Source organism: Phalangium opilio, unplaced genomic scaffold, assembly GCF_054372755.1.
Source record: "Phalangium opilio isolate 3A_F unplaced genomic scaffold, DU_Popi_V2 ptg001421l_1, whole genome shotgun sequence".
NCBI classification, from domain to species: Eukaryota; Metazoa; Arthropoda; class Arachnida; order Opiliones; family Phalangiidae; genus Phalangium; species Phalangium opilio.
This window is the reverse complement of record NW_028324258.1, coordinates 1,225,847-1,248,447: the sequence shown is the minus strand read 5'-3', so window position 1 is coordinate 1,248,447 and position 22,601 is coordinate 1,225,847. Positions and strand designations below refer to the sequence as shown.

Here is a 22,601-nt window from a genome sequence, read left to right as displayed (position 1 = left end):
TCGTTATATTTGCTTGAATTAAAGCAAAAAGTACAAAAATAATGGTTTCAGTGGTTATATTTTAAAACAGTGAAAAAATTCTCAAAATGTGCTTCTCTGGCCGAGAAACGTCGATTTTGAAAATGTTATTAAAAATCGAGGTTCATTTTTATTTATTGATCAATCGATATGAAATCACTTTTAATGAGTATTTTATAGGTAAATAAGCTGAATTCGGTCAAAAATTTGTCCAGAAAAAAATTCATTAAAAAGTGTACCGAAAAAATCGCATGTTTTTTTTCTTCAAGATGCAAAATCCGTGACAAAGATTTCTTATTGAAAATTGAATTTGAACAGTTTTTTGAATGAATATCGTTATATTTCTTTGAATTAAAGCAAAAAGTACAAAAATAGTGGCTTCAGTGGTTATATTTGAAAATAGTGAAGAAATTCTCAAAATGTGCTTCTCTGGCCGAGAAACGTCGATTTTGAAAATGTTATTAAAAATCGACGTTCATTTTTATTTATTGATCAATCGAGATGAAATCACTTTTAATGAGTATTGTTATGGATGGATATGAAAAAAGCAAACATGTTTTCTTTTTGTTATTGTTTTAAAAAGATGAAGGTTAATTTGTCTCACTTAATTTAAATTCGAATTATTAACTAGCACTTTCGGCAACGGCCATATCACGCTGGAAACATCGGTTCACGTCCGATCACCGAAGTTAAGCAGCGTCGAGCGCATACAGTACTTGGGAATACTGCGTGCCGTTGGCTTTTTCCTTTTTGTTTCCTCTTTTAAATTTCACCAGATATGAAAAAAGCAAACATATCTTCTTTTTGTTATTGTTTTATAAAGAAGAAGGTTAATTAAATTCAAATTATTAAATAGCACTCTCGGCAACGGCCATATCACGCTTAAAAAACCGGTTCTCGTCCCATCACCAAAGTTAAGCAGCGTCGAGCGCAGTCAGTACTTGGGAGGGAGACCACTTAGGAACACTGCTTGCCGTTAGCTTTTTCACTTTTTTTGTCTTTTAATGCCAATAGATATGAAAAAGCAAACATATTTTCTTTTCGTTATTTCTTTAAAAAGATAAAGGTTAATTTGTCTCACTTAATTTAAATTCGAATTATTAACTAGCACTCTCAGCAACGGCCATATCGCGCTGAAAACACCGGTTCTAGTCCTATCACCGAAGATAAGCAGCGTCGAGCGCAGTCAGAACTTGGGAGGGAGACCACTTAGGAACACTGCGTGCCGTTGGTTTTTCACTTTTTTTCCACTTTTAAATTTTAATAGATATGAAAAAAGCAAACATTTTTTTTTTGATATTGTTTTAAAAAGATGAAGTTTAATTTGTCTCACTTAATTTAAATTCGAATTATTAACTAGCACTCTCGGCAACGGCCATATCACGCTGAAAACACCGGTTTACGTCCGATCAACGAAGTTAAGCAGCGTCGAGCGCATACAGTACTTGGGTATACTGCGTGCCGATGGCTTTTTCACTTTTGTTTCCTCTTTTAAATTGCAAAAGATATGAAAAAAGCAAACGTATCTTCTTTTTGTTATTGTTTTATAAAGATGAAGGTTAATTAAATTCAAATTATTAACTAGCACTCTCGGCAACGGCCATATCACGCTGAATACACCGGTTCTCGTCCGATAACCGAAGTTAAGCAGCGTCGAGCGCAGTCAGTACTTGGGAGGGCGACCACTTAGGAACACTGCGTGCCGTTGGCTTTTTCACTTTTTTCCTCTTTTAAATTTTAATAGATATGAAAAAAGCAAACATGTTTTCATTTTGTTATTGTTTTAAAATGATGAAGGTTAATTTGTCTCACTTAATTTAAATTTGAATTATTAACTAGCACTCTCGGCAACGACCATATCACGCTGAATACACCGGTTCTCGTCCGATCACCGAAGTTAAGCAGCGTCGAGCGCAGTCAGTACTTGGGAGGGAGACTACTAAGGAACACTGCGTGCCGTTGGCTTTTTCACTTTTTTTTCCTCTTTTAAATTTTAATAGATATGAAACAAGTTGGGAAAACCAAAATATTACCTCTCCGAGTCAAGAGGTCTACTACTACAAACTTATTTACCTAGATATGGAATTATTTCACTTTTTTGAAGTAAAAATTTACGAAATATTGAAGCAGTATTCCAAACGTAGCGAATGTACAGTAAAGCAGACGACATTTCACATCGAATAAGGATAAATCTTGGTTACATGGAAATCAGTTAATGGGGAAAAGAACAGGAAATGAAGTCTACGCTTCAGTTGTTTACCCTATATTCTGATAGCTACATTCACAACTGGTTTGCAGTGTAAACACTATCGTCTCGTCTCACCTCAACAATATTCCTAGTTTGCCAACATGAATGTTAACGTTAAATAACACCAAAGCTAAATTGTAGCTAGACGCACTAATAGTCAATGCGCACCATAAAGAGAATAATAAGTCTGTAGCTACTACCAGTTTACCATAAGCCCTTTTACTAATCTAATTGCCACCATGATCTTTTCTTCTATTATAAAATCTTAACCTGATTATTTAATAGTGTATTTAACTTTTACTCTGAACCGTTAATGTCTCTTCATTTCAGACACGAAAATCAAAGCCAAAAGTTTACTTCACCTCAGGCCTCAATTATTTACTCTTTGTTTCACTAAGACTATTGCGAATAACGCTTGTTATACCCGCCGGAGTCTAGGTCTTAGTTTTCTTCACGAAATCAATAAACCAAGGATTATTCTATATACAGATGTAGTATAGCTTAAGTAATATATTAACAGCCATTTCAAATAACAATATTAAAAAAAATCTTTGGAATATCAAAATGAAACAGAGTTTTAAAGCCACAAAAGTACTAAATGCATCATTATTACGAAAAATACTTCCACATATTCACTTTATATTATGGAAAAAGGGAATATTAAGGTTCTGTATGATTTCTTAACACATCAACACAAGGCTAACTGCTAACGCGACGCACTAGTGTAACAATGGACGGACACACACAGACAAAAACATAAGCTGCTTTTTAACTTTTTCCGTATTAATTTTAAGTTGAGAAACAAGATTTTCTTAAATATTAAAATAAATAAAATAAGTATTAAATATTTTCTTCGTCAGTTGTTTGCCTTATTGAGCGTTACATCGTTTTGATAAAGAACAATTAAACATTCTTCAGAGACCTGACTAATATTGGCGTTTGAAATGAAGCATACGCCGGTTGCTTCGCCTTGCTCAAATAGGTAGTATATAAGGGTGTCGAACTACACTTCAAGGCAAGAACAACCGCAATTGCGAAAACCTTTGGTGGACAACCCACTCTAGGGAGGCTAGACGTTTCTCGTAACCCTGGCTGATCGCCGCGAATGTCTTAAACCAAACGATGACGATGGAGTTCGAAGCCAATGAGACAGATTGGTGTCTATGTGGAATAGACGGAAGACCACTAGATGGTGGTGTTTAGAAGCCAGTATGCACAGACTGGTGTCCAAGTGGGATGGACAAAGACCAGAAGATGGTGGTGATTAGAAGCCAGTATGTACAGACTGGTGTCCAAGTGGAATGGACGAAGACCAGAAAATTGTGGTGATTAGAAGCCAGTATATACAAACTGGTGTCCATGTGGGATGAACGAAGACAAAAAGATGGTGGTGATTAGAAGCCAGTAAGTACAGACTGGTGTCCGTGTGGGATGGACAAAGACTAGAAGATGGTGGTGTGAGAACTCAAGTAGAGGAGCCATTTCCGTGACTGTGAAAGCAGTTCGGAAATGGCGAACACGTTTGCTCCGATTTGGAAACTGCGAACGCGGTCACGTGGGTGTAACAACAGACACACACACACAGACAGACACACAGACACACACGATCGTTATAGAACCTCTCCGTGACATACGTCACTCGGAGAGGTAAAAAGCAAACATGTTTTTTTGTTATTGTTTTAAAATGATGAAGGTTAATTTGTCTCACTTAATTTAAATTCGAATTATTAACTAGCAGTCTCGGCAACGGCCTTATCACGCTGAATACACCGGTTCTCGTCCGATAACCGAAGTTAAGCAGCGTCGAGCGCATACAGTACTTGGGAATACTGCGTGCCGTTGGCTTTTTCACTTTTGTTTCCTCTTTCAAATTCCACCAAATATGAAAAAAGCAAACATATCTTCTTTTTGTTATTGTTTTATAAAGATGAAAGTTAATTAAATTAAAATTATTAACCAGCACTCTCGGCAACGGCCATATCACGCTGAATACACCGGTTCTCGTCCGATAACCGAAGTTAAGCAGCGTCGAGCGCAGTCACTACTTGGGAAGGAGACCTCTAAGGAACACGGCGTGCCGTTGGCTTTTTCACTTTTTTTTCCTCTTTTAAATTTTAATAGATATGAAAAAAGCAAACATGTTTTCATTTTGTTATTGTTTTAAAAAGATGAAGGTTAATTTGTCTCACTTAATTTAAATTCGAATTATTAACTAGCACTCTCGCCAACGGCCATATCACGCTGAAAACACCGGTTCTAGTCCTATCACCGAAGTTAAGAAGCGTCGAGCGCAGTCAGTACTTGGGAGGGAGACCACATAGGAACACTGCGTGCCGTTGGCTTTTTCACTTTTTTTTCCTCTTTTAAATTCCAATAGATATGAAAAAAGCAAACTTATTTTCTTTTTGTTATTGTTTTAAAAAGATGAAGGTTAATTTGTCACACTTAATTTAAATTCGATTTATTAACTAGCACTCTCGCCAACGGCCATATCGCGCTGAAAACACCGGTTCTAGTCCTATCACCGAAGATAAGCAGCGTCGAGCGCAGTCAGTACATGGGAGGGAGACCACTTAGGAACACTGCGTGCCGTTGGTTTTTCACTTTTTTTCCACTTTTAAATTCCAATAGATATGAAAAAAGCAAACATATCTTCTTTTTGTTATTGTTTTATAAAGATGAAGGTTAATTAAATTCAAATTATTAAATAGCACTTTAAGCAACGGCCATATCACGCTGAAAACACCGGTTCTCGTCCGATCACCGAAGTTAAGCAGCGTCGAGCGCAGTCAGTACTTGGGAGGGAGACCACTTAGGAACACTGCGTGCCGTTGGCTTTTTCACTTTTTTTTCCACTTTTATATTCCAATAAATTTAAAAAAGGAAACATATTTTCTTTTTGTTATTGTTTTAAAAAGATGAAGGTTAATTTGTCTCACTTAATTTAAATTCGAATTATTAACTAGCACTCTCAGCAACGGCCATATCACGCTGAAAACACCGGTTCTAGTCCTATCATTGAAGATAAGCACCGTCGAGCGCAGTCAGTACTTGGGAGGGAAACCACTTAGGAACACTGCGTGCTGTTGGTTTTTTCACTTTTTTTTCCTCTTTTAAATTCCAATAGCTATGAAAAAAGCAAACATATCTTCTTTTTGTTATTGTTTTATAAAGATGAAGGTTAATTAAATTCAAATTATTAAATAGCACTCTGGGCAACGGCCATATCACGCTGAAAACACCGGTTCTCGTCCGATCACCGAAGTTAAGCAGCGTCGAGCGCAGTCAGTACTTGGGAGAGAGACCACTTAGGAACACTGCGTGCTGTTGGTTTTTTCACTTTTTTTTCCTCTTTTAAATTCCAATAGATATGAAAAAAGCAAACTTATTTTCTTTTTGTTATTGTTTTAAAAAGATGAAGGTTAATTTGTCTCACTTAATTTAAATTCGAATTATTAACTAGCACTCTCGGTAACGACCATATCACGCTGAATACACCGGTTCTCGTCCGATCACCGAAGTTAAGCAGCGTCGAGCGCAGTCAGTACTTGGGAGGGAGACCACTTAGGAACACTGCGTGCCGTTGGCTTTTTCACTTTTTTTTTCTCTTTTAAATTTTAATAGATATGAAACAAGTTGGGAAAACCAAAATATTACCTCTCCGAGTCAAGAGGTCTACTACTACAAACTTATTTACCTAGATATGGAATTATTTCACTTTTTTGAAGTAAAAATTTACGAAATATTGAAGCAGTATTCCAAACGTAGCGAATGTACAGTAAAGCAGACGACATTTCACATCGAATAAGGATAAATCTTGGTTACATGGAAATCAGTTAATGGGGAAAAGAACAGGAAATGAAGTCTACGCTTCAGTTGTTTACCCTATATTCTTATAGCTACATTCACAACTGGTTTGCAGTGTAAACACTATCGTCTCGTCTCACCTCAACAATATTCTTAGTTTGCCAACATGAATGTTAACGTTAAATAACACCAAAGCTAAATTGTAGCTAGACGCACTAATAGTCAATGCGCACCATAAAGAGAATAATAAGTCTGTAGCTACTACCAGTTTACCATAAGCCCTTTTACTAATCTAATTGCCACCATGATCTTTTCTTCTATTATAAAATCTTAACCTGATTATTTAATAGTGTATTTAACTTTTACTCTGAACCGTTAATGTCTCTTCATTTCAGACACGAAAATCAAAGCCAAAAGTTTACTTCACCTCAGGCCTCAATTATTTACTCTTTGTTTCACTAAGACTATTGCGAATAACGCTTGTTATACCCGCCGGAGTCTAGGTCTTAGTTTTCTTCATGAAATCACTAAACCAAGGATTATTCTATATACAGATGTAGTATAGCTTAAGTAATATATTAACAGCCATTTCAAATAACAATATTAAAAAAAATCTTTGGAATATCAAAATGAAACAGAGTTTTAAAGCCACAAAAGTACTAAATGCATCATAATTACGAAAAATACTTCAACATATTCACTTTATATTATGGAAAAAGGGAATATTAAGGTTCTGTATGATTTCTTAACACATCAACACAAGGCTAACTGCTAACGCGACCCACTAGTGTAACAATGGACGGACACACACAGACAAAAACATAAGCTGCTTTTTAACTCTTTCCGTATTAATTTTGAGTTGAGAAACAAGATTATCTTAAATATTAAAATAAATAAAATAAGTATTAAATATTTTCTTCGTCAGTTGTTTGCCTTATTGAGCGTTACATCGTTTTGATAAAGAACAATTAAACATTCTTCAGAGACCTGACTAATATTGGCGTTTGAAATGAAGCATACGCCGGTTCCTTCGCCTTGCTTAAATAGATAGTATATAAGGGTGTCGAACTACACTTCAAGGCAAGAACAACCGCAATTGCGAAAACTTTGGTGGACAACCCACTCTAGGGAGGCTAGACGTTTCTCGTAACCCTAGCTGATCGCCGCGAATGTCTTAAACCAAACGATGACGATGGAGGTCGAAGCCAATGAGACAGATTGGTGTCTATATGGAATAGACGGAAGACCAGTAGATGGTGGTGTTAGAAGCCAGTATGCACAGACTGGTGTCCAAGTGGGATGGACAAAGACCAGAAGATGGTGGTGATTAGAAGCCAGTATGTACAGACTGGTGTCCAAGTGGAATGGACGAAGACCAGAAAATGGTGGTGATTAGAAGCCAGTATATACAGACTGGTGTCCATGTGGGATGAACGAAGACAAAAAGATGGTGGTGATTAGAAGCCAATAAGTACAGACTGGTGTCCGTGTGGGATGGACAAAGACCAGGAGATGGTGGTGTGAGAACTCAAGTAGAGGAGCCATTTCCGTGACTGTGAAAGCAGTTCGGAAATGGCGAACACGTTTGCTCCGATTTGGAAACTGCGAACGCGGTCACGTGGGTGTAACAACAGACACACACACACACACCCAGACACACAGACACACACGATCGTTACAGAACCTCTCCGTGACATACGTCACTCGGAGAGGTAAAAAGCAAACATGTTTTTTTGTTATTGTTTTAAAATGATGAAGGTTAATTTGTCTCACTTAATTTAAATTCGAATTATTAACTAGCACTCTTGGCAACGGCCATATCACGCTGAATACACCGGTTCTCGTCCGATAACCGAAGTTAAGCAGCGTCGAGCGCATACAGTACTTGGGAATACTGCGTGCCGTTGGCTTTTTCACTTTTGTTTCCTCTTTCAAATTCCACCGAATATGAAAAAAGCAAACATATCTTCTTTTTTGTTATTGTTTTATAAAGATGAAAGTTAATTAAATTAAAATTATTAACTAGCACTCTCGGCAACGGCCATATCACGCTGAATACACCGGTTCTCGTCCGATAGCCGAAGTTAAGCAGCGTCGAGCGCAGTCACTACTTGGGAGGGAGACCACTAAGGAACACTGCGTGCCGTTGGCTATTTCACTTTTTTTCCTCTTTTAAATTTTAATAGATATGAAAAAAGCAAACATGTTTTCATTTTGTTATTGTTTTAAAATGATGAAGGTTAATTTGTCTCACTTAATTTAAATTCGAATTATTAACTAGCACTCTCGGCAACGACCATATCACGCTGAATACACCGGTTCTCGTCCGTTCACCGAAGTTAAGCAGCGTCGAGCGCAGTCAGTACTTGGGAGGGCGACCACTTAGGAACACTGCGTGCCGTTGGCTTTTTCACTTTTTTTTCCTCTTTTAAATTTTAATAGATATGAAAAAAGCAAACATGTTTTTTTTGTTATTGTTTTAAAATGATGAAGGTTAATTTGTCTCACTTAATTTAAATTCGAATTATTAACTAGCACTCTCGGTAACGACCATATCACGCTGAATACACCGGTTCTCGTCCGATCACCGAAGTTAAGCAGCGTCGAGCGCAGTCAGTACTTGGGAGGGAGACCACTTAGGAACACTGCGTGCCGTTGGCTTTTTCACCTTTTTTCTCTCTTTTAAATTTTAATAGATATGAAACAAGTTGGGAAAACCAAAATATTACCTCTCCGAGTCAAGAGGTCTACTACTACAAACTTATTTACCTAGATATGGAATTATTTCACTTTTTTGAAGTAAAAATTTACGAAATATTGAAGCAGTATTCCAAACGTAGCGAATGTACAGTAAAGCAGACGACATTTCACATCGAATAAGGATAAATCTTGGTTACATGGAAATCAGTTAATGGGGAAAAGAACAGGAAATGAAGTCTACGCTTCAGTTGTTTACCCTATATTCTTATAGCTACATTCACAACTGGTTTGCAGTGTAAACACTATCGTCTCGTCTCACCTCAACAATATTCTTAGTTTGCCAACATGAATGTTAACGTTAAATAACACCAAAGCTAAATTGTAGCTAGACGCACTAATAGTCAATGCGCACCATAAAGAGAATAATAAGTCTGTAGCTACTACCAGTTTACCATAAGCCCTTTTACTAATCTAATTGCCACCATGATCTTTTCTTCTATTATAAAATCTTAACCTGATTATTTAACAGTGTATTTAACTTTTACTCTGAACCGTTAATGTCTCTTCATTTCAGACACGAAAATCAAAGCCAAAAGTTTACTTCACCTCAGGCCTCAATTATTTACTCTTTGTTTCACTAAGACTATTGCGAATAACGCTTGTTATACCCGCCGGAGTCTAGGTCTTAGTTTTCTTCATGAAATCACTAAACCAAGGATTATTCTATATACAGATGTAGTATAGCTTAAGTAATATATTAACAGCCATTTCAAATAACAATATTAAAAAAAATCTTTGGAATATCAAAATGAAACAGAGTTTTAAAGCCACAAAAGTACTAAATGCATCATAATTACGAGAAATGCTTCCACATATTCACTTTATATTATGGAAAAAGGGAATATTAAGGTTCTGTATGATTTCTTAACACATCAACACAAGGCTAACTGCTAACGCGACGCACTAGTGTAACAATGGACGGACACACACAGACAAAAACATAAGCTGCTTTTTAACTCTTTCCGTATTAATTTTGAGTTGAGAAACAAGATTATCTTAAATATTAAAATAAATAAAATAAGTATTAAATATTTTCTTCGTCAGTTGTTTGCCTTATTGAGCGTTACATCGTTTTGATAAAGAACAATTAAACATTCTTCAGAGACCTGACTAATATTGGCGTTTGAAATGAAGCATACGCCGGTTCCTTCGCCTTGCTTAAATAGATAGTATATAAGGGTGTCGAACTACACTTCAAGGCAAGAACAACCGCAATTGCGAAAACCTTTGGTGGACAACCCACTCTAGGGAGGCTAGACGTTTCTCGTAACCCTAGCTGATCGCCGCGAATGTCTTAAACCAAACGATGACGATGGAGGTCGAAGCCAATGAGACAGATTGGTGTCTATGTGGAATAGACGGAAGACCAGTAGATGGTGGTGTTAGAAGCCAGTATGCACAGACTGGTGTCCAAGTGGGATGGACAAAGACCAGAAGATGGTGGTGATTAGAAGCCAGTATGTACAGACTGGTGTCCAAGTGGAATGGACGAAGACCAGAAAATGGTGGTGATTAGAAGCCAGTATATACAGACTGGTGTCCATGTGGGATGAACGAAGACAAAAAGATGGTGGTGATTAGAAGCCAGTAAGTACAGACTGGTGTCCGTGTGGGATGGACAAAGACCAGGAGATGGTGGTGTGAGAACTCAAGTAGAGGAGCCATTTCCGTGACTGTGAAAGCAGTTCGGAAATGGCGAACACGTTTGCTCCGATTTGGAAACTGCGAACGCGGTCACGTGGGTGTAACAACAGACACACACACACACACCCAGACACACAGATACACACGATCGTTACAGAACCTCTCCGTGACATACGTCACTCGGAGAGGTAAAAAGCAAACATGTTTTTTTGTTATTGTTTTAAAATGATGAAGGTTAATTTGTCTCACTTAATTTAAATTCGAATTATTAACTAGCACTCTTGGCAACGGCCATATCACGCTGAATACACCGGTTCTCGTCCGATAACCGAAGTTAAGCAGCGTCGAGCGCATACAGTACTTGGGAATACTGCGTGCCGTTGGCTTTTTCACTTTTGTTTCCTCTTTCAAATTCCACCGAATATGAAAAAAGCAAACATATCTTCTTTTTTGTTATTGTTTTATAAAGATGAAAGTTAATTAAATTAAAATTATTAACTAGCACTCTCGGCAACGGCCATATCACGCTGAATACACCGGTTCTCGTCCGATAGCCGAAGTTAAGCAGCGTCGAGCGCAGTCACTACTTGGGAGGGAGACCACTAAGGAACACTGCGTGCCGTTGGCTATTTCACTTTTTTTTCCTCTTTTAAATTTTAATAGATATGAAAAAAGCAAACATGTTTTCATTTTGTTATTGTTTTAAAATGATGAAGGTTAATTTGTCTCACTTAATTTAAATTCGAATTATTAACTAGCACTCTCGGCAACGACCATATCACGCTGAATACACCGGTTCTCGTCCGTTCACCGAAGTTAAGCAGCGTCGAGCGCAGTCAGTACTTGGGAGGGAGACCACTTAGGAACACTGCGTGCCCTTGGCTTTTTCACTTTTTTTTCCTCTTTTAAATTTTAATAGATATGAAAAAAGCAAACATGTTTTTTTTGTTATTGTTTTAAAAAGATGAAGGTTAATTTGTCTCACTTAATTTAAATTAGAATTATTAACTAGCACTCTCGGCAACGGCCATATCACGCTGAAAACACCGGCTCACGTCCGATCAACGAAATTAAGCAGCGTCGAGCGCATACAGTACTTGGGAATACTGCTTGCCGTTGGCTTTTTCACTTTTGTTTCCTCTTTCAAATTCCACCGAATATGAAAAAAGCAAACATATCTTCTTTTTTGTTATTGTTTTATAAAGATGAAAGTTAATTAAATTAAAATTATTAACTAGCACTCTCGGCAACGGCCATATCACGCTGAATACACCGGTTCTCGTCCGATAGCCGAAGTTAAGCAGCGTCGAGCGCAGTCACTACTTGGGAGGGAGACCACTAAGGAACACTGCGTGCCGTTGGCTATTTCACTTTTTTTTCCTCTTTTAAATTTTAATAGATATGAAAAAAGCAAACATGTTTTCATTTTGTTATTGTTTTAAAATGATGAAGGTTAATTTGTCTCACTTAATTTAAATTCGAATTATTAACTAGCACTCTCGGCAACGACCATATCACGCTGAATACACCGGTTCTCGTCCGTTCACCGAAGTTAAGCAGCGTCGAGCGCAGTCAGTACTTGGGAGGGAGACCACTTAGGAACACTGCGTGCCGTTGGCTTTTTCACTTTTTTTTCCTCTTTTAAATTTTAATAGATATGAAAAAAGCAAACATGTTTTTTTTGTTATTGTTTTAAAAAGATGAAGGTTAATTTGTCTCACTTAATTTAAATTAGAATTATTAACTAGCACTCTCGGCAACGGCCATATCACGCTGAAAACACCGGCTCACGTCCGATCAACGAAATTAAGCAGCGTCGAGCGCATACAGTACTTGGGTATACTGCGTGCCGTTGGCTTTTTCACTTTTGTTTCCTCTTTTAAATTGCAAAAGATATGAAAAAAGCAAACGTATCTTCTTTTTGTTATTGTTTTATAAAGATGAAGGTTAATTAAATTCAAATTATTAACTAGCACTCTCGGCAACGGCCATATCACGCTGAATACAGCGGTTCTCGTCCGATAACCGAAGTTAAGGAGCGTCGAGCGCAGTCACTACTTGGGAGGGAGACCACTTAGGAACACTGTGTGCCGTTGGGTTTTTCACTTTTTTTTCGTCATTTAAATTCCAATAGATTTGAAAAAAGCAAACTTATTTTCTTTTTGTTATTGTTTTAAAAAGATGATGGTTAATTTGTCTCACTTAATTTAAATTCGAATTATTACCTAGCACTCTCGGCAACGGCCATATCACGCTGAATACACCGGTTCTTGTTCGATAACCGAAGTTAAGCAGCGTCGAGCGCATACAGTACTTGGGAATACTGCGTGCCGTTGGCTTTTTCACTTTTGTTTCCTCTTTCAAATTCCACCAAATATGAAAAAAGCAAACATATCTTCTTTTTGTTATTGTTTTATAAAGATGAAAGTTAATTAAATTAAAATTATTAACTAGCACTCTCGGCAACGGCCATATCACGCCGAATACACCGGTTCTCGTCAGATAACCGAAGTTAAGCATCGTCGAGCGCAGTCACTACTTGGGAGGGAGACCACTTAGGAACACTGCGTGCCGTTGGCTTTTTCACTTTTTTTTCCTCTTTTAAATTTTAATAGATATGAAACAAGTTGGGAAAACCAAAATATTACCTCTCCGAGTCAAGAGGTCTACTACTACAAACTTATTTACCTAGATATGGAATTATTTCACTTTTTTGAAGTAAAAATTTACGAAATATTGAAGCAGTATTCCAAACGTAGCGAATGTACAGTAAAGCAGACGACATTTCACATCGAATAAGGATAAATCTTGGTTACATGGAAATCAGTTAATGGGGAAAAGAACAGGAAATGAAGTCTACGCTTCAGTTGTTTACCCTATATTCTGATAGCTACATTCACAACTGGTTTGCAGTGTAAAAACTATCGTCTCGTCTCACCTCAACAATATTCTTAGTTTGCCAACATGAATGTTAACGTTAAATAACACCAAAGCTAAATTGTAGCTAGACGCACTAATAGTCAATGCGCACCATAAAGAGAATAATAAGTCTGTAGCTACTACCAGTTTACCATAAGCCCTTTTACTAATCTAATTGCCACCATGATCTTTTCTTCTATTATAAAATCTTAACCTGATTATTTAATAGTGTATTTAACTTTTACTCTGAACCGTTAATGTCTCTTCATTTCAGACACGAAAATCAAAGCCAAAAGTTTACTTCACCTCAGGCCTCAATTATTTACTCTTTGTTTCACTAAGACTATTGCGAATAACGCTTGTTATCGTAGATATTGAATTTCTGATCCATGGTATTTTAATATTTCGAATGTTGTTTATTTAATAAGAACTGCTACTTCATGGAGTAAATTTTTATAAGTTTATTTGATGTTTAAAATTTTACAAATTTGGGAGCTTTCGGACCGCGGTCCTTCCTCAGCCAGATTTAAAAATGAACTAAAATAATTTAATTTTACGAGTAACCAATTTTCATTTTTTTACATAGGTTGAAGGTGACATTGCCCCCTTTTTTATATTGTTTTTATATCATTTTTTATTTAAGTTAAATCCTCCCCACCCGCTTATGTTTACCGAACCTTGATCTAAGTTTAAATTTCCTCTATCTTTAATATATACTGATTTTTTAAAACATCGTTTGTACCAATTAGTTTCTTGGCATAAAACCCTAGTTAAATCCCAATCAATTTGATGGTCGTTGTTTTGTTTTATATGGGTCGCCAGTCCATTGGTTTCGTCATATTTTTTTTTTTTTTTTTACAGCATATTTATGTTCTGTTTGTCTTTTCTTTAGTTGTCGTTTTGTTTGTCCTATGTATTTTTTATCACATTTTGGAGAAGATTCATGGATGATGTTTTTCTAATTAAGAAAAAACCTTTAGAATAGATAGATTATTAGAAATAGCTAACAAAACGCAGAAGAATATTCAATTCACATTTGAAGGGGAAGTAAATAAAAGTTTACCGTTTTTGGATGTTTTGATAAAACATGATAACAAAGAATTTGTGTGTTCTATGTACCAAAAACCTACGCAGGCAAAATCATTTTTAAATTTTAGATCATCCCATAACGAAAAAATAAAAATAGGCATTGTAAAAACATTTAAAAAACGAATAGAATATTTATCAGATAAACCACTTAGCGATAAAAATAAGTTCAAAGAACAATTTATAAATAGTGGATACCCGAACCACTTAATTGATCATATATTTAACAATCATGATGTCGAGAATATTAAAACCAAGGAAAAACCAGAACACATTATATCATTGCTCCTGGCCCATTGGGCCGAATCCCATTAGACCGAATGTCCCATTGAACCGAATCCCGTTGGACCGAATATAGCCAAAATGTGCGGGTTTATTATATTAAAATTTTCATTGCTATTAAAAGATATATTTTTAACGCTGTATTTTAAAACTGAATTAAAAATACCTCTTTTGGTTTAAATAAAATACCCTTGTCCATAAGCTTGCGTCTATCAATACACTTTACTATATAAATAATTGTACTGTGATGGTCAAATCCCAAGTTTAAAAGGATGCCTCTATTGTAACCGAGCCGAATCAAAGCCAACCTGAAATGACCCGTAAAACAATCAATATTTTGGAAAAGGCATATATTTATTGTTCCAGGAACTTAATAAATGCAGCGTTAATTGCTCCAGAATCTTTTTAAAAATAATTTGTTGGGAAAGGCCCGCTTTTATTATGCAAAGACCTCAATGAAAATAAAAATATTATGGAAAATCGGTTATCCAACCTAACCAAACCAAACCAAACCTAACCTAACCAAACCAAACCTAACCTAACCAAACCAAACCTAACCTAACCAAACCAAACCAAACCAAACCTAACCAAACCTAACCTAACCTAACCTAACCAAACCTAACCTAACCTAACCTAACCTAACCTAACCTAACCAAACTTAACCAAACCTAACCTAACTTAACCAAACCTAACCAAACTTAACCAAACCTAACCAAACCTAACCTAACCTAACCTAACCCAACTTAACCTAACCTAACCTAACCTAACATAACAGTAATGTTTTGGAAAAGGCATATTATTTGAGAAGTCAATGAAGCTAAACATCAATATTTTGGAAAATGCGTAACATTGTTAAATGATTTATAAAACTAATATACTTTCGGTTGAAGTGAATTCGTTCCAATGGGATTCGATTGAATGGGAAAAAATTGCCTTTTTTATAGAAAACCGCCATTGGGCTAGATTTTAAAATACTGGCTAGAAATTTTCGGACGAATGGGATTCGTTCCAATGGTATTCGGTTGAATGGGCAGACTCCTATATCATTACCCTATGTTAAAGGAATCTCTGAAAAGACAAACAGACAATAAAAAAAACACACTATTACCTTAGTTAACAAAACAACGAACACATTAAAATCAGAATTAATTAAAAATAAACCTAGAATAGATGAAATGAAAAAAACAGGTATATTATATGAAATTAGATGTAAATGTGATAAAAAATACATAGGACAGACAAAACGACAACTAAAGAAAAGACAAACAGAACATAAATATGCTGTAAAAAAAAAAAAAAAATATGACGAAACCAATGGACTGGCGACCCATATAAAAAAAAACAACGACCATCAAATTGATTGGGATTTAACTAGGGTTTTATGCCAAGAAACTAATTGGTACAAACGATGTTTTAAAGAATCAGTATATATTAAAGATAGAGGAAATTTAAACTTAGATCAAGGTTCGGTAAACATAAGCGGGTGGGGAGGATTTAACTTAAATAAAAAATGATATAAAAAACAATATAAAAAAGGGGGCAATGTCACCTTCAACCTATGTAAAAAAATGAAAATTTGTTACTCGTAAAATTAAATTATTTTAGTTCATTTTTAAAACTGGCTGAGGAAGGACCGCGGTCCGAAAGCTCCCAAATTTGTAAAATTTTAAACTTCAAATAAACTTATAAAAATTTACTCCATGAAGTAGCAGTTCTTATTAAATAAACAACATTCGAAACGCTTGTTATACCCGCCGGAGTCTAGGTCTTAGTTTTCTTCATGAAATCACTAAACCAAGGATTATTCTATATACAGATGTAGTATAGCTTAAGTAATATATTAACAGCCATTTCAAATAACAATATTAAAAAAATCTTTGGAATATCAAAATGAAACAGAGTTTTAAAGCCACAAAAGTACTAAATGCATCATAATTACGAAAAATACTTCCACATATTCACTTTATATTATGGAAAAAGGGAATATTAAGGTTCTGTATGATTTCTTAACACATCAACACAAGGCTAACTGCTAACGCGACGCACTAGTGTAACAATGGACGGACACACACACAGACAAAAACATAAAATGCTTTTTAACTCTTTCCGTATTAATTTTGAGTTGAGAAACAAGATTATCTTAAATATTAAAATAAATATAATAAGTATTAAATATTTTCTTCGTCAGTTGTTTGCCTTATTGAGCGTTACATCGTTTTGATAAAGAACAATTAAACATTCTTCAGAGACCTGACTAATATTGGCGTTTGAAATGAAGCATACGCCGGTTGCTTCGCCTTGCTCAAATAGGTAGTATATAAGGGTGTCGAACTACACTTCAAAGCAAGAACAACCGCAATTGCGAAAACCTTTGGTGGACAACCCACTCTAGGGAGGCTAGACGTTTCTCGTAACCCTAGCTGATCGCCGCGAATGTCTTAAACCAAACGATGACGATGGAGTTCGAAGCCAATGAGACAGATTGGTATCTATGTGGAATAGACGGAAGACCAGTAGATGGTGGTGTTTAGAAGCCAGTATGCACAGACTGGTGTCCAAGTGGGATGGACAAAGACCAGAAGATGGTGGTGATTAGAAGCCAGTATGTACAGACTGGTGTCCAAGTGGAATGGACGAAGACCAGAAAATGGTGGTGATTAGAAGCCAGTATATACAGACTGGTGTCCATGTGATATGAACGAAGACAAAAAAAGATGGTGGTGATTAGAAGCCAGTAAGTACAGACTGGTGTCCGTGTGGGATGGACAAAGACCAGAAAATGGTGGTGTGAGAACTCAAGTAGAGGAGCCATTTCCGTGACTGTGAAAGCAGTTCGGAAATGGCGAACACGTTTGCTCCGATTTGGAAACTGCGAACGCGGTCACGTGGGTGTAACAACAGACGCACACACACAGACAGACACACAGACACACATGATCGTTACAGAACCTCCCCGTGACATACGTCACTCGGAGAGGTAAAAAGCAAACATGTTTTTTTGTTATTGTTTTAAAATGATGAAGGTTAATTTGCCTCACTTAATTTAAATTCGAATTATTAACTAGCACTCTCGGCAACGGCCATATCACGCTGAATACACCGGTTCTCGTCCGATAACCGAAGTTACGCAGCGTCGAGCGCATACAGTACTTGGGAATACTGCGTGCCGTTGGCTTTTTCACTTTTGTTTCCTCTTTCAAATTCCACCAAATATGAAAAAAGCAAACATATGTTCTTTTTGTTATTGTTTTATAAAGATGAAAGTTAATTTATTTAAAATTATTAACTAGCACTCCCGGCAACGGCCATATCACGCTGAATACACCGGTTCTCGTCCGATAGCCGAAGTTAAGCAGCGTCGAGCGCAGTCACTACTTGGGAGGGAGACCACTAAGGAACACTGCGTGCCGTTGGCTTTTTCACTTTTTTTCCTCTTTTAAATTTTAATAGATATGAAAAAAGCAAACAAGTTTTCATTTTGTTATTGTTTTAAAATGATGAAGGTTAATTTGTCTCACTTAATTTAAATTCGAATTATTAACTAGCACTCTCGGCAACGACCATATCACGCTGAATACACCGGTTCTCGTCCGTTCAGCGAAGTTAAGCAGCGTCGAGCGCAGTCAGTACTTGGGAGGGAGACCACTTAGGAACACTGCGTGCCGTTGGCTTTTTCACTTTTTTTTCCCTCTTTTAAATTTTAATAGATATGAAAAAAGCAAACATGTTTTTTTTGATATTGTTTTAAAAAGATGAAGGTTAATTTGTCTCACTTAATTTAAATTCGAATTATTAACTAGCACTCTCGGCAACGGCCATATCACGCTGAAAACACCGGTTCAAGTCCGATCAACGAAGTTAAGCAGCGTCGAGCGCATACAGTACTTGGGTATACTGCGTGCCGATGGCTTTTTCACTTTTGTTTCCTCTTTTAAATGGCAAAAGATATGAAAAAAGCAAACGCATCTTCTTTTTGTTATTGTTTTATAAAGATGAAGGTTAATTAAATTCAAATTATTAACTAGCACTCTCGGCAACGGCCATATCACGCTGAGAACACCGGTTCTTGTCCGATCGCCGACGTTAGCAGCGTCGAACGCAGTCAGTACTTGGGAAAACTGCGTGCCGTTGGCTTTTTCACTTTTGTTTCCTCTTTTAAATTCCACCCGATATGAAAAAAGCAAACATATCTTCTTTTTGTTATTGTTTTATAAAGATGAAGGTTAATTTGTCTCACTTAATTTAAATTCGAATTTTTAACTAGCACTCTCGGCAACGGCCATATCACGCTGAGAACACCGGTTCTCGTCCGATCGCCGACGTTAGCAGCGTCGAGCGCAGTCAGTACTTGGGAATACTGCGTGCCGTTGGTTTTTCACTTTTGTTTCCTCTTTTAAATTCCACCCGATTTGAAAAAAGCACACATATCTTCTTTTTGTTATTGTTTTATAAAGATGAAAGTTAATTAAATTCAAATTATTAACTAGCACTATCGGCAACGGCCATAACACGCTGAATACACCGGTTCTCGTCCGATAACCGAAGTTAAGCAGCGTCGAGCGCAGTCACTACTTGGGAGGGAGACCACTTAGGAACACTGCATGCCGTTGGCTTTTTCACTTTTTTTTCCTCTTTTAAATTCCAATAGATTTGAAAAAAGCAAACTTATTTTCTTTTTGTTATTGTTTTAAAATGATGAAGGTTAATTTGTCTCACTTAATTTAAATTCGAATTATTAACTAGCACTCTCGGCAACGGCCATATCACGCTGAAAACACCGGTTCACGTCCGATCACCGAAGTTAAGCAGCGTCGAGCGCATACAGTACTTGGGTATACTGCGTGCCGTTGGCTTTTTCACTTTTGTTTCCTCTTTTAAATTACAATAGATATGAAAAAAGCAAACGTATCTTCTTTTTGTTATTGTTTTATAAAGATGAAGGTTAATTTAATTCAAATTATTAACTAGCACTCTCGGCAACGGCCATAACACGCTGAATACACCGGTTCTCGTCCGATCACCGAAGTTAAGCAACGTCGAGCGCAGTCAGTACTTGGGAGGGAGACCACTTAGGAACACTGCGTGCCGTTGGCTTTTTCACTTTTTTTTCCTCTTTTAAATTTTAATAGATATGAAAAAAGCAAACATGTTTTTTTTGTTATTGTTTTAAAATGATGAAGGTTAATTTGTCTCACTTAATTTAAATTCGAATTATTAGCTAGCACTCTCGGCAACGACCATATCACGCTGAATACACCGGTTCTCGTCCGTTCACCGAAGTTAAGCAGCGTCGAGCGCAGTCAGTACTTGGGAGGGAGACCACTTAGGAACACTGCGTGCCGTTGGCTTTTTCACTTTTGTTTCCTCTTTCAAATTCCACCAGATATGAAAAAAGCAAACATATCTTCTTTTTGTTATTGTTTTATAAAAATGAAGGTTAATTAAATTCAAATTATTAACTAGCACTCTCGGCAACGGCCATATCACGCTGAATACACCGGTTCTCGTCCGATAACCGAAGTTAAGCAGCGTCGAGCGCAGTCACTACTTGGGAGGGAGACCACTTAGGAACACTGCGTGCCGTTGGCTTTTTCACTTTTTTTTCCTCTTTTAAATTTTAATAGATATGAAAAAAGCAAGCATGTTTTATTTTTTTTATTGTTTGAAAAAGATGAAGGTTAATTTGTCTCACTTAATTAAATTCGAATTATTAACTAGCACTCTCGGCAACGGCCATATCACGCTGAGAACACCGGTTCTCGTCCGATTGCCGACGTTAGCAGCGTCGAGCGCAGTCAGTACTTGGGAATACTGCGTGCCGTTTGCTTTTTCACTTTTGTTTCCTCTTTCAAATTCCACCAGATATGAAAAAAGCAAACATATCTTCTTTTTGTTATTGTTTTATAAAGATGAAAAATAATTAAATTCAAATTATTAACTAGCACTCTCGGCAACGGCCATATCACGCTGAATACACCGATGCTCGTCCGATAACCGAAATTAAGCAGCGTCGAGCGCAGTCATTACTTGGGAGGGAGACCTCTTAGGAACACTGCGTGCCGTTGGCTTTTTCACTTTTTTTTCCTCTTTTAAATTTTAATAGATATGAAAAAAGCAAGCACGTTTTCTTTTTGTTATTGTTTTAAAATGATGAAGGTTAATTTGTCTCACTTAATTTAAATTCGAATTATTAACTAGCACTCTCGGCAACGGCCATATCATGCTGAAAACACCGGTTCACGTCCGATCACCGAAGTAAAGCAGCGTCGAGCGCATACTGTACTTGGGAATACTGCGTGCCGTTTGCTTTTTCACTTTTGTTTCCTCTTTTAAATTCCACCAGATATGAAAAAAGCAAACATATCTTCTTTTTGTTATTGTTTTATAAAGAAGAAAGTTAATTACATTCAAATTATTAACTAGCATTCTCGGCAACGGCCATATCACGCTGAATACACCGGTTCTCGTCCGATAACCGAAGTTAAGCGGCGTCGAGCGCAGTCATTACTTGGGAGGGAGACCACTAAGGAACACTGCGTGCCGTTGGCTTTTTCACTTTTTTTTTCCTCTTTTAAAATTTAATAGATATGAAAAAAGCAAACATATTTTCTTTTTGTTATTGTTTGAAAAAGATGAAGGTTAATTTGTCTCACTTAATTTAAATTCGAATTATTATCTAGCACTTATTGTTTTATAAAGATGAAGGTTAATTTAATTCAAATTATTAACTAGCACTCTCGGCAACGGCCATATCACGCTGAATACACCGGTTCTCGTCCGATCACCGAAGTTAAGCGGCGTCGAGCGCAGTCAGCACTTGGGAGGGAGACCACTTAGGAACACTGCGTGCCGTTGGCTTTTTCACTGTTTTTTCCTCTTTTAAATTTTAATAGATATGAAAAAAGCAAACATATTTTCTTTTTGTTATTGTTTGAAAAAGATGAAGGTTAATTTGTCTCACTTAATTTAAATTCGAATTATTATCTAGCACTCTCGGCAACGTCCATATCACGCTGAGAACACCGGTTCTCGTCCGATCGCCGACGTTAGCAGCGTCGAGCGCAGTCAGTACTTGGGAATACTGCGTGCCGTTTGCTTTTTCACTTTTGTTTTTTCTTTCAAATTCCACCAGATATGATAAAAGCAAACATATCTTCTTTTTGTTATTGTTTTATAAAGATGAAAGTTAATTAAATTCAAATTATTAACTAGCACTCTCGGGAACGGCCATATCACGCTGAATACACCGATTCTCGTCCGAAAACCGAAGTTAAGCAGCGTCGAACGCAGTCATTACTTGGGAGGGAGACCTCTTAGGAACACTGCGTGCCGTTGGCTTTTTCACTTTTTTTTCCTCTTTTAAATTTTAATAGATATGAAAAAAGCAAACACGTTTTCTTTTTGTTATTGTTTTAAAATGATGAAGGTTAATTTGTCTCACTTAATTTAAATTCGAATTATTAACTAGCACTCTCGGCAACGGCCATATCACGCTGAAAACACCGGTTCACGTCCGATCACCGAAGTAAAGCAGCGTCGAGCGCATACTGTACTTGGGAATACTGCGTGCCGTTTGCTTTTTCACTTTTGTTTCCTCTTTTAAATTCCACCAGATATGAAAAAAGCAAACATATCTTCTTTTTGTTATTGTTTTATAAAGAAGAAAGTTAAATACATTCAAATTATTAACTAGCATTCTCGGCAACGGCCATATCACGCTGAATACACCGGTTCTCGTCCGATAACCGAAGTTAAGCGGCGTCGAGCGCAGTCATTACTTGGGAGGGAGACCACTAAGGAACACTGCGTGCCGTTGGCTTTTTCACTTTTTTTTTCC

At 36.8% G+C, this 22,601-nt stretch overlaps 1 non-coding gene and 34 pseudogenes across 1 annotated transcript; all 35 read left to right on the top strand.

Moving 5' to 3' along the window:
* Positions 1 to 656: 656 nt before the first annotated feature.
* On the top strand, positions 657 to 759 carry LOC149583444 (5S ribosomal RNA; annotated as a pseudogene).
* A 122-nt stretch (positions 760 to 881) lies between these two features.
* On the top strand, positions 882 to 1,000 carry LOC149583443 (5S ribosomal RNA; annotated as a pseudogene).
* A 133-nt stretch (positions 1,001 to 1,133) lies between these two features.
* On the top strand, positions 1,134 to 1,252 carry LOC149583442 (5S ribosomal RNA; annotated as a pseudogene).
* A 358-nt stretch (positions 1,253 to 1,610) lies between these two features.
* LOC149583441 (5S ribosomal RNA) lies at positions 1,611 to 1,729 on the top strand (annotated as a pseudogene).
* Positions 1,730 to 1,864: 135 nt separating this feature from the next.
* Positions 1,865 to 1,983, top strand: LOC149583440 (5S ribosomal RNA; annotated as a pseudogene).
* Positions 1,984 to 4,233: 2,250 nt separating this feature from the next.
* On the top strand, positions 4,234 to 4,352 carry LOC149583439 (5S ribosomal RNA; annotated as a pseudogene).
* A 137-nt stretch (positions 4,353 to 4,489) lies between these two features.
* Positions 4,490 to 4,608, top strand: LOC149583438 (5S ribosomal RNA; annotated as a pseudogene).
* Positions 4,609 to 4,745: 137 nt separating this feature from the next.
* Positions 4,746 to 4,864, top strand: LOC149583437 (5S ribosomal RNA; annotated as a pseudogene).
* A 120-nt stretch (positions 4,865 to 4,984) lies between these two features.
* Positions 4,985 to 5,103, top strand: LOC149583436 (5S ribosomal RNA). The gene has a single exon (XR_016380437.1). It is a non-coding gene; the product is annotated as a 5S ribosomal RNA (ribosomal RNA).
* A 136-nt stretch (positions 5,104 to 5,239) lies between these two features.
* On the top strand, positions 5,240 to 5,358 carry LOC149583435 (5S ribosomal RNA; annotated as a pseudogene).
* Positions 5,359 to 5,480: 122 nt separating this feature from the next.
* On the top strand, positions 5,481 to 5,599 carry LOC149583434 (5S ribosomal RNA; annotated as a pseudogene).
* Positions 5,600 to 5,736: 137 nt separating this feature from the next.
* Positions 5,737 to 5,855, top strand: LOC149583433 (5S ribosomal RNA; annotated as a pseudogene).
* A 2,025-nt stretch (positions 5,856 to 7,880) lies between these two features.
* Positions 7,881 to 7,983, top strand: LOC149583432 (5S ribosomal RNA; annotated as a pseudogene).
* A 123-nt stretch (positions 7,984 to 8,106) lies between these two features.
* On the top strand, positions 8,107 to 8,225 carry LOC149583431 (5S ribosomal RNA; annotated as a pseudogene).
* Positions 8,226 to 8,361: 136 nt separating this feature from the next.
* LOC149583430 (5S ribosomal RNA) lies at positions 8,362 to 8,480 on the top strand (annotated as a pseudogene).
* A 135-nt stretch (positions 8,481 to 8,615) lies between these two features.
* Positions 8,616 to 8,734, top strand: LOC149583429 (5S ribosomal RNA; annotated as a pseudogene).
* Positions 8,735 to 10,760: 2,026 nt separating this feature from the next.
* LOC149583428 (5S ribosomal RNA) lies at positions 10,761 to 10,863 on the top strand (annotated as a pseudogene).
* Positions 10,864 to 10,986: 123 nt separating this feature from the next.
* LOC149583427 (5S ribosomal RNA) lies at positions 10,987 to 11,105 on the top strand (annotated as a pseudogene).
* A 137-nt stretch (positions 11,106 to 11,242) lies between these two features.
* LOC149583426 (5S ribosomal RNA) lies at positions 11,243 to 11,361 on the top strand (annotated as a pseudogene).
* Positions 11,362 to 11,722: 361 nt separating this feature from the next.
* Positions 11,723 to 11,841, top strand: LOC149583425 (5S ribosomal RNA; annotated as a pseudogene).
* A 137-nt stretch (positions 11,842 to 11,978) lies between these two features.
* Positions 11,979 to 12,097, top strand: LOC149583424 (5S ribosomal RNA; annotated as a pseudogene).
* A 360-nt stretch (positions 12,098 to 12,457) lies between these two features.
* LOC149583423 (5S ribosomal RNA) lies at positions 12,458 to 12,576 on the top strand (annotated as a pseudogene).
* A 362-nt stretch (positions 12,577 to 12,938) lies between these two features.
* Positions 12,939 to 13,057, top strand: LOC149583422 (5S ribosomal RNA; annotated as a pseudogene).
* Positions 13,058 to 18,061: 5,004 nt separating this feature from the next.
* LOC149583421 (5S ribosomal RNA) lies at positions 18,062 to 18,180 on the top strand (annotated as a pseudogene).
* A 136-nt stretch (positions 18,181 to 18,316) lies between these two features.
* On the top strand, positions 18,317 to 18,435 carry LOC149583420 (5S ribosomal RNA; annotated as a pseudogene).
* Positions 18,436 to 19,258: 823 nt separating this feature from the next.
* LOC149583419 (5S ribosomal RNA) lies at positions 19,259 to 19,377 on the top strand (annotated as a pseudogene).
* A 137-nt stretch (positions 19,378 to 19,514) lies between these two features.
* On the top strand, positions 19,515 to 19,617 carry LOC149583418 (5S ribosomal RNA; annotated as a pseudogene).
* A 122-nt stretch (positions 19,618 to 19,739) lies between these two features.
* On the top strand, positions 19,740 to 19,858 carry LOC149583417 (5S ribosomal RNA; annotated as a pseudogene).
* A 135-nt stretch (positions 19,859 to 19,993) lies between these two features.
* Positions 19,994 to 20,112, top strand: LOC149583416 (5S ribosomal RNA; annotated as a pseudogene).
* A 122-nt stretch (positions 20,113 to 20,234) lies between these two features.
* On the top strand, positions 20,235 to 20,353 carry LOC149583415 (5S ribosomal RNA; annotated as a pseudogene).
* Positions 20,354 to 20,713: 360 nt separating this feature from the next.
* LOC149583414 (5S ribosomal RNA) lies at positions 20,714 to 20,832 on the top strand (annotated as a pseudogene).
* A 362-nt stretch (positions 20,833 to 21,194) lies between these two features.
* LOC149583413 (5S ribosomal RNA) lies at positions 21,195 to 21,313 on the top strand (annotated as a pseudogene).
* Positions 21,314 to 21,503: 190 nt separating this feature from the next.
* LOC149583412 (5S ribosomal RNA) lies at positions 21,504 to 21,622 on the top strand (annotated as a pseudogene).
* Positions 21,623 to 21,983: 361 nt separating this feature from the next.
* Positions 21,984 to 22,102, top strand: LOC149583411 (5S ribosomal RNA; annotated as a pseudogene).
* Positions 22,103 to 22,464: 362 nt separating this feature from the next.
* On the top strand, positions 22,465 to 22,583 carry LOC149583410 (5S ribosomal RNA; annotated as a pseudogene).
* The last annotated feature ends 18 nt before the right edge of the window (positions 22,584 to 22,601 follow it).